This window comes from Lampetra fluviatilis, chromosome 1, assembly GCF_964198595.1.
Source record: "Lampetra fluviatilis chromosome 1, kcLamFluv1.1, whole genome shotgun sequence".
Classification (NCBI taxonomy): Eukaryota; Metazoa; Chordata; class Hyperoartia; order Petromyzontiformes; family Petromyzontidae; genus Lampetra; species Lampetra fluviatilis.
In genome coordinates this window covers 16,330,720-16,341,382 of record NC_136275.1, presented here as the reverse complement: position 1 = coordinate 16,341,382, position 10,663 = coordinate 16,330,720, and positions in this window count along the sequence as shown.

Genomic DNA, 10,663 nt, shown 5'->3' with positions numbered 1-10,663 from the left:
CTTGAAGTTGATTGGCCCACACCCGAGACGGCTTTCTTTAGAGCCTAGTCCCCATTGGTGTAGGGCCAGATGACACCAGAAGGCGTACAACTCAAACACAGTGCAATATCAGAGTATTGAGAGCTCGGGGTAAGCATTTACACTATGAGATCTCTTTTACCAGTGGCAAAATATAATAGTAGGTTTTTACCCTTTTAACTGGTACAAAACTGACACCTTTATTCAAGGCATCATGTTTGCAATGACCACAACACAAGTAGTCAAAAAAGCAAACAAAAAGAAGCAACACTGATAAGGATGATAATATGCACTGTCCTTGAAGTTGATTGGCCCACACCCGAGACGGCTTTCTTTAGAGCCTAGTCCCCATTGGTGTAGGGCCAGATGACACCAGAAGGCGTACAACTCAAACACAGTGCAATATCAGAGTATTGAGAGCTCGGGGTAAGCATTTACACTATGAGATCTCTTTTACCAGTGGCAAAATATAATAGTAGGTTTTTACCCTTTTAACTGGTACAAAACTGACACCTTTATTCAAGGCATCATGTTTGCAATGACCACAACACAAGTAGTCAAAAAAGCAAACAAAAAGAAGCAACTCTGATAAGGATGATAATATGCACTGTCCTTGAAGTTGATTGGCCCACACCCGAGACGGCTTTCTTTAGAGCCTAGTCCCCATTGGTGTAGGGCCAGATGACACCAGAAGGCGTACAACTCAAACACAGTGCAATATCAGAGTATTGAGAGCTCGGGGTAAGCATTTGCTTTTTTGACTACTTGTGTTGTGGTCATTGCAAACATGATGCCTTGAATAAAGGTGTCAGTTTTGTACCAGTTAAAAGGGTAAAAACCTACTATTATATTTTGCCACTGGTAAAAGAGATCTCATAGTGTAAATTATTAGAATGATGTAGGCATAAATGTGGAATGGAATACTTTTTCGATTGATGTGTAAACGATTTAATGGTTGCGGTCGCGGATCCTAACATGCCTTAATAGACCCCTTGAAGCTTTGGAGATCCGCGAATATTGCTTGCACTTCTGGGGGCATCTCCCAAAAAACACCGTATTCAGAATCCCCAATAGAGACCACATACATTTAGCCACCAAGCATGTTTTTGCAGAATGAGGAATGTCATAAAACGAGGGGAGGGAAATTACGACCAACTCCAATTTATGAAGCCCCGCAGCCACATGACAACCAACATATCAGCTGCACGAACCGAGTACTAGAGAGGAATATTTTTCAACCGAGCAACATTGTGGTTTATAATTTTAGTATTTTCTCTCACTGCAATGAGCTCGTCATACTCAGCTGAGGCGCTCATTATTGTTTTGTGTTATTATTGGATAATGCTAAGGTGTGTATTAATGTGTGGCCCACGAAAGGTATCTGTAATTCCTATTCAGGGTCTAAGTAAGGGAAAATGGTCCCACCCCTGTCGTAAAAGATCAATGTAACATTGAAAGTACTTTCCAAAAAATATATTGAAGGATGTTTCATATTTTAACCTATGCTTCACTTATATCTGTCACCTCTGTAATCAGCATTAAAATAATTATAGAGTTGCAAGTTACACTTATTGAAGCATAATTTTTGTAAAGGTGTGAAAACATATGATAATATTCTTATTTTAAAAGCATTTCTGTTGAATATTCTCACTTTGTCCTTTGAGATTAAAATTGCATTCCATTTAGTAAAAAAGTGTGGAGCCCATAAAATTCGCAAATTCTCATTGTAGGTGTATATCTAGACCAGTCTAAGAGATTCAAAATTTCATACATTTCTCTTCTGTTGAATATAATTACCATTTGAAAGGAAATATTTTATAAAGTTGTCTTAAAATTATATATTTAACATAGGCAATTGCAATACATGGAGAGTAATTTTAGGAATTATTACTATTCATCAAAACGTATAGACCTCCCCGGCACCTGAGAATTATAAAAAATATATATTGATCAGGCACTTGCATACAGCTTATGCAATGCAGGGGTTTTTTTCTGGCAGCAGCACAACGCTGGCGAATTTCCTGATTGGCCAAAAGAGGCCTCCACAGGAATTAGTCGGGAGGACGTCTTTTAAGGTGATTGGAGAAAAGGGTTTTAATGAGAATAGCTGGGAAACAAAGTGGAACCCAGAGGCGACCGTTGGGATCCGTTAGAGAGGAAGGACAGGGTTTGGCTATGGGAAATACAGTGAGGGAACATTCCAGTCTGGGACTGGAACGATATAAAAGGACAGAGCACAAGGGGAGGGGACGTTCGAGGGAAGACAAGAAGACAAGATCGAAGCCTAGGGTCCCGTATTGTGGTTGTGTCCCAATAAAGTGGCTCTTGTTACTTCGTCGTCAGAGTCGTTTCAAACGTATACATTATGCTGGTGCTAATTAGCAGAGGTAGACAATGTACAGCAACAATGTTGTCTTTAAGAAATTACACTGGCACATGACATACGTAGATACTCTTTAACCCTCGCGTTTTCTCACTAAAACCAATCTCATCTGACCGCATACTGTACCATCCCCTGGTTTTTTGTTTTATTCAACACAATACAAGCCATCTGGCTACCATGAGAGGTTCGTTCATGAGGCTATTCACATATACAAACACAGAGACAATTTCAACTGAGAAGATGGATTCTGGCTTAGCAATCATTGGAAGGATTTGATCAACCATTTCGGGTCTTAATTGATTGTGTTCACGCTTACGGTGACTTTCAGACCGCATTCCATTCTCTTCCTTTCCCCCCTCCTCTTTTCCGAACATAGATGGACTCGTCCATCTGAACAACTGCCAAATCGCTGTCCGTGGTTCTGACGTTAAGAAAAAAACGCCACTTTTTTTAAATTTCCTTGCTGTGGATTTCACACCTGATGATGATTGCTTGTGTTGCAGTCGAAACGTCGTGATAATTTTTGTTTTATATTTTTAATATTTTGTTTCCCTTCTACGTGACGTTACCAAAAGAACCAAGAATATAATATCGTCTCGATGTTGTCCGTACAGCAGGTGGAGGGCAAATAGAGCATTTATAAAATGGTTAGTAAAACTTGATAACTGATTAAACCGTTTGTAACTTTTCGTGTAATTGTAACATCTTGCCATCGTGAAATATACTGCTTTGAAATTGGTAAAATATAAAGTATACAGTATTTGACAATAGCAAAGCACTCTAAGTCGGCAGGCTAATGTTATGTTGCACAAAATTAGAGTGGAGGGTATCTGAGAGGGCGTTTACAGAGTGGGACGGAGTGATGGAAGAAGCTCGTTGTGGTGGTACATCGCAGGATCGGGAAAGGTGGTGACGGCTTTGGGGGGGGGAAGGTCTTCATTCAGCAGCAGATAGATCTTGATGATGATGTAAAATTATAACCAAATTGATTTCACTGTGTGGAAAAAAAACCTGTCAACTAAAAATGAGTAATTATGTGCAATTGGCAAATATCAAATGGATTTTAATGTTTATGCCCTGTATTATAGTAAACAAGGTGAATTTTCAAAACGATTTTATAGGTGCTCTGGCGGGTCAAGTCTGGTCAAGGTCAACACAAATACTTGCAGGTTCTGAAGTTGTGCGCACTATCACCATCGTCAGCCATACTCAATGCACTGCTGGATGAAAGCTTCCTCACGTCGTCGTTATTTGTACGTATCATGTTGTAAACATGACATTTTCAGTTATAGTTCAACATATCATCTTTTCTGTACTTAAATAATTTGCTCACTCAAACCAGGAAGTTGATATAAGAAATTAAATGCAGGATATTCACTGTCCAGGCCATAACAAAAGCAACGCATTTTCCATATTGAGGTTAAAGTAAAAAAAAGTGTGAAATATTGGAAGATATATTCATAGGATTATCTCTATTTTATCAACATTAACTTTTCCAGTGTTATCATAAAATATTTTCACACCTTCACGCCTAAACATTTCCACCACGTTCGACTATATTGGGGGTTGGAGGGTCTTAATGGCACAGAATTGACCAGATTATTACATGGCATAACGAGATATTTCCTAGTTGATATTTCCTAGTTCTACACCACAATTATGTTCGGATTTTGACATAAAGAGACAGTCTCTGAAACAACATAGTGTATTTGGCAAGATTGTACTCAATATACTCGACTTCATTCACAAGCAGATACATTGTTTAATAACTTGCAGACAATCATATTTCATAAAGATTATTAAAAAAATGTTAATGGACAGTTGGTTTTCATAGTCTAACAAATATATAGCTCTTCTTGGTTATTTCGGTAAAGTCACGTAGAAGGGAAATAATAAAATAATAAAAATAAAACATAATAAAATACAATTCTCACGACGTTTCGGCCACAACGCAAGCAGCCATCCTCAGGTGAAGAACAGGGCTGTCGGAAAGACAGCGTCTGAATGAACACCACCAAGCTTGGCAGCGTATATTTAAGCTGGGTTAGAGGAGGAGGGCGCCTTGAAAAAGGAATTTGCATATCAACAAAGGAATTTAGCATATTTATAAAAAAAAATGCAGATATGAGATTAGTCACTACTTATAGAATGTGTGGGTGGTGGGGGGGGTCTCAAAGTAATATTATGCTCGTGTATTATGTAGGATTAGCAGTAATAAAGGGAGGAAGTAATATTAGCAGTAATAAAGGGAAGGAATTTTAATAGTAAGGAGATGCAGCAGCCAAACCACCACGTAAAGAACTAAAATATAAACTACATCAATATCATCAATATACTCAATATATACTCTCCAATAAGCTGAGCTACTAACAGTAAGTCATACATTACAATTCTATGTCGCAAAAAATACAATATGCCTCCAACTATACTTTTATCTTACATCACACGGATATACCCCGTACTATATACTGCTATAGACAAACCCAGCATTAAATTGTACACTGCATTACTATACATCACCATACCTTAGGGCTTAGACTATACATTGTAATATTACACTATGTATTATTCTACCCAACCTACTGTATACCACACTGCTGTATATTCACTATACAATTACGATACTATATATTACCTTATACATTATATTAAATATTACATTTATACTATTTATTATTATACATTTATTATACAATCTGCTATACACTATACCATTGACCGTCGCGTGAAAGGTACTAAGAGGAAGAAACGAAATATGTCAATGGGAGAGTGGTGACAGGAGACTTGCAGCGGAGCAAAGACTACATTCTTCACCTGAGGACGGCTGCTTGCGTTGTGGCTGAAACGTCCTGAGAATTGTATTTTATTATGTTTTATTTTTATTATTTTATTATTTCCCTTCTACGTGACTTTACCGAAAGAACCAAGAAGATGAATCCCTGCAGTCACGAAAGCTTTAAATCGAAAAATATATATCTGCATTATATATAAAACAATTACATGAAAACATTACAATTAAATTCAATTGTGTTATACAAATGTGTTTGTATATTAAGAAATAGAGCTTTCCATCCAGCGATTGTTTACAAAACTTGCCATTAACATGATTTTAATGGCAAAAACGAAATCTATCCAGTAGTCTGGATTGTAGTAAACATTTAAGACCCGATGAATAGCAACCATTTAAAGATTAGGATATAAATAACTTGTATACGAGTCAGGGGGTGCCGTCAATTACAGGAAGGCAAACTGGGGCTCAAAAGTATTAGGTATAAGGCAATACATAATGGATGGTTCTTCTCAGGAAGAGGCACATTTCCGGAGCAGATGATGCCACTGCAGGGTTGTTAACACAGCCCTTTATCGCTTTATCGGGGGGTCTCGATGGACACAGGGATGGGTTGGATTTTCTGTGTCATCATGAAGACAGGCTGAGCCAAGCTGCTCGGGCTGCAGTTCCCCGGAGCTTTGCTTTGTATGGCAACAAACCTACAGAATAAGCAGGGTGACATTTAAAAACCATTCACATTTTCAGAGTATATTGTCATGCAAAAGTATATATTGAGACTTATTCATCAATTCCTGGACAGGAATCACATTTTGATGACAGCAACAATTATCGCAACCGCAGTATCAGATTACGTATTTTCAATAATTTTCACCAAAACACATTTCAATATAAAGCAACATACTGCATTTGCATTGGCCCAAATAAATGGGGCAATGCACATTCTAGTTAAAATAACCGTATGATAGCTACTGCCCCATTCTCCAAATGATTTTAGCACGAGCCTAATGCATTGTGTAATTCATCTACACATTTCTAGATAAAAGGCATATGAAGAGTTGAAGCAATAACATCAGATCACTTGCAGAAGCTACACTGTTACATCGGGAGACATTGAGAGATGGCGATGACTGGTGGATGCCTTCATCATGATCATGGATGATCATGATATTGATGATTTGCTTTGAAGGCAAGATCAGCAAGATAACTGGGATGCAATTAAGACCTTATTCCAACCTCCTACCATCATCTACTGTAGCAGGAGCTGAATATCTCCTCTAATATCTGGACGGCAAAATCATATATTTAGAATTGGAGCAAATCTCAAATCATCAGCAACAAAAACCTTCCAAGGGCTAATTGAGATTGTCATCAACATCCAATGCATATTGGTTTTAAAAACCCAATAAGCACACTTAGAATCTGACGCTGTGGACCGTGTTGCCATCTAATCTGGTTAAGGCGTCGTCTCAGCATAAATGCAATTTTTACAGATGTCAAATTAACAGTTCAAGTTCATTTATTAGGTATAGCCCTGTGAGCCATTCGGCTCTTGAATCGGGTGCAACCGCAACAAACAAAAAACTAAAACATGAACAAAAAACATCTTAAAGTGAATATGTGACTAAGTGCAAACAGAAAATCCAAGAAAAGACAGCAAAATATTGCAGAAAAAAACACCGTACACCAACGCTGTGTGCAAAAATCCCAGTGGGATGCAAGTCAAACAACAACAACCATGAGACAACTTAGATTAAGGCCATCAGTCTAACTCTGTACTACAACAAACAAACATGGCTAAACCAATACACTTTTCGAAATCACCAAAATAAAGCCATGAAAGCAATAAAAAGCAATCATAGGAACTGTGACGGAATTTTCACAATAAATGGCATAAACATGTACTACCAAAACCTTGCAGCCATAGCTGGCTGCATGAGCCACTCCACAACAGCAGGAGCATCAATAGGAGTATTATAATTTTTCAATGCACCTTTAAGATCAGCACACTAAATCAAAACACAGGTCATACTTTGTAGCGATCATCCGGAGCGAAACATTTTATTTTAGGCCACTGAATAGCACTGGCAGCTAGGGGTGTACAACTCCTCTAGAGCAGTTTTGAGTGAAGATCTCATAGGTAGTGACTCAAGTTTCAATTTATTGGCAACAGCATTCCAGACCCTGGGGACATCAATAGCAAAGGCCCTTCCTCCAGTATATTTTCGGCAATAGGGAATGTTAAGCTGGTAAATGAGTGTAGACCTTAGGTCAAATTTGTTCTTTGAAACAGAGATGAGATCCAGCAGGTAATCTGCGGATTTTTTTGCAAGTACATAATGAATAAATAAGATCTGGTGCACAAGCCGTCGAACATTCAGAGATGTTAAGTTTGACCCAATGTAGAGATCACAGTGGTGAGTCCTATATGGGCAGTTCAATGCAAATCTTAAGGCCGAGTGATACATTGAGTCAAGTTTCTTCAGTACAGTACTTGGGGCTGATTTATACACAATGTCACAGTAATCAAGTAGAGGCAGTATGGTAGCTTTTATCAATTCCAAACGGAACATAGGGGGGAAGCAGTGCTTGTGTCGATATAGAAAACCAATTTTTATTTTCGTCTTTTTCCCAATATAATCAATGTGATCTTCAAAATTCAGTTTTGAATCCAGGATGACCCCAAGATACTTATAGATCTTGACTTGCTCTATTTGATCATTATTTAAGGAATGTAATTGGGGGAAAAGAACTTCCCGCTTTAGTCCTGGTGAGAAGCATAGCACCTTGGTTTTGGCAGGATTTAGGACTAGTTTAAGAGCAACTAGCTGATGTTGTAGTTTGTTGAAATCACTCTGGAGCTTAGCAATCACGTCATCCGGAGAGCGGCCAGCAGCAATCAGTACCGTGTCATCTGCAAAAAGATTAACCCTGGAATAATCCAGTTCAGTGCCCAAGTCATTTACATAAAGAGAGAACAAGAGGGGCCGAGAATGGAACCCTGTGGAACCCCTTTTGTTATCTTAACACTGTTTGACCTCCAACCATCTGTGAATACAGTTTGGGTGCGAGAAAAAAGGTAATTTTTTAACCATTCTACTGTGTTTTCGGAAAAACCGAGGCAACTTATTTTACTAAGCAGGATGTTGTGGTCTACTGTATCAAAAGCTTTGGACAAGTCAAGAAAAAGACAGGCGCAGTACTGCTTATTATCAAGGCTACTGTAAATGTGATTCAGAGAGTCTAATGCAGCAGATGTGGTGCTGTATTTTTTTCGGAACCCAGATTGTTTTAGATGTAATAGATTGTTGGCAGACAGGAAACTGCTAATTTGGTAGTTCAATAATTTTTCAAAAACTTTCATCAACGGGGACAAAATTGAGATGGGTCGGTAGTTATTTGGATCATCTTTAGGACCCCCTTTGTGAAGTGGACGAACATAGGAATGTTTCCAATCTAGAGGAACTGATGCTTCTTTGATGGACAGGTTGAAAATATGGGCTATAGGTTTGTATATTAGGTGACCAACAGTTAGTAGAGCAAAGACGGGAATACTATCTGCTCCGTTAGAGGAAGACCCTTTGAGGTAGGACAGTTGTTTCAGAACATTACTTTCGTGGATTGGCTGAAAACTAAATTCGCTTAATGTTTGGATAGGGGTGTAGGGATTTGCATCAGCAGGGGTCACTCCCAATACATTATCAAATAGGGTACCAGCTTCAGAAAAATGAAGGTTAAAATTGTCAACTATTCTTTGGGGATCTGAAAAATATTCCCCATTTCGGTTAAGCTGAACGGGCAGATTATCTGTTTTGGATGCCTTTTCGATACATTTGATTGTTTTCCAGAAAATCCTGGCATTTCCATGAGATTCAAGGAGAGTGGAAGAGAAGTAGTCATTTTTTGCATGCCGTATTTTTTTGACGCATCTATTCCTTAAAATCCTGTATTCTAGCCAGTCATTGACCAAATTACTTTTCTGAGCACATGCCCAAGCCTTGTCCCTAGTTTTCATGAGCTTTGTAATCAAAGGATCAAACCATGGTGGACGGTTGCCTTTAGTTTTAAATTTAACCAACGGAGCATGTTTGTTAAGAATTTGGAGAAACGTGTACCTGAAAGTCTCCCAAGCCGTAGTCAGGTTTGGAATATCACAGACCTTGTCAATATCCGAGTGAAGCACATCATTAGTAAATGCCTGAGTGCTGAAGTGTCTCATGGAGTGCTTCTCAACCAATTTAGGGGGGGCTTTGGGTCTGGTTGATGATCTCACCCCAAAAATGAAGGAGTGATCACTAAGGTTATTACCCAGAACAACAGTCAGTGCGAAATTGTGAGGGGCATTTGTCAATAGGACGTCAAGCAGAGATGACTGTCCCGGATTTTTTAGGTTGGGTCTTGTGGGGACATTTATTAATTGAAAAAGGTTAAATTCATCTGCAAAATTTGTGGCAACGGCCGGCGGGTTTAGCCAATTCCAATTTAGATCACCCACTAAAACTATTTCACATTTAGGGAGGCCCCCAAGAAGCTCTCTCAGTGCAGATGCAGCTTCAACATCCTTCCCACTAGGCGGTCTATAGCAGCACACTACCAATATGTGTTGATTATTAGGGAGAGCTATTCTGAGAGCCAGACCTTCAAAGCAACATTTTTTAAACAAGGAGTGAGCTGGTGAACATGCAATAGTATTACGAACATAGATGGCAATTCCACCTCCTTTAGATCCTCGGTCAAGCCGAAAAAGGTTGTAGTTGTCAATCGTAATCTGCAAGTCGTTGACGGCAGGAGTGAGAAATGTTTCTGTTAGGCAAAAAATGTCCGGGTCAAGATTTGCTACTTCTAGTTTTAGTTGACTTAATTTAATCATACGCCCTCTGATGTTGACATGTAGAACACCAACACCTTTTCTGCCAGAAAAGTCTACAGAATTATATGAGTTCTTTACATTTGGGCCAGGATGAAGCTCAATACCACCCAAAGTGACATGGTATACAATAATCGATATATAAACGCCTAACTTTATCTGTGATGAACGCTGCACTTCCCGTCATTTTCATACAGGGGGCGTGTAGGTTTGAACGACGGAGGCGTACGGACAGACGTTCGATTACGTTGGAATCAATCTGCAGGCGATTTGGTGTTGAATCCCAGAATCGATTCCTAGAATCGACTGGGCCTCCACCTACACGACTTTGCCTGAAGCTTTCGTGACTGCAAAGATTTATATTCTTAGGTTTTTTCGGTAAAGTCACGGAGGTAAAATAATAATAAAATAATAAATGAAAATAACTAAATTAAATCACGACGTTTCGGAGGCAACACAAGTCTCCGGCTTCAGGTGGGACCGTGACAGCCAAATTTACTGTATCAAGTGAAGGGAAATCCAAGAGACAAGATCTTATATACTGGTTAAGGGGAGGGGAGAGGAGCTTATCTAAATGTGGCAGTCAGGGACTGAGAGGGTGGCGGGG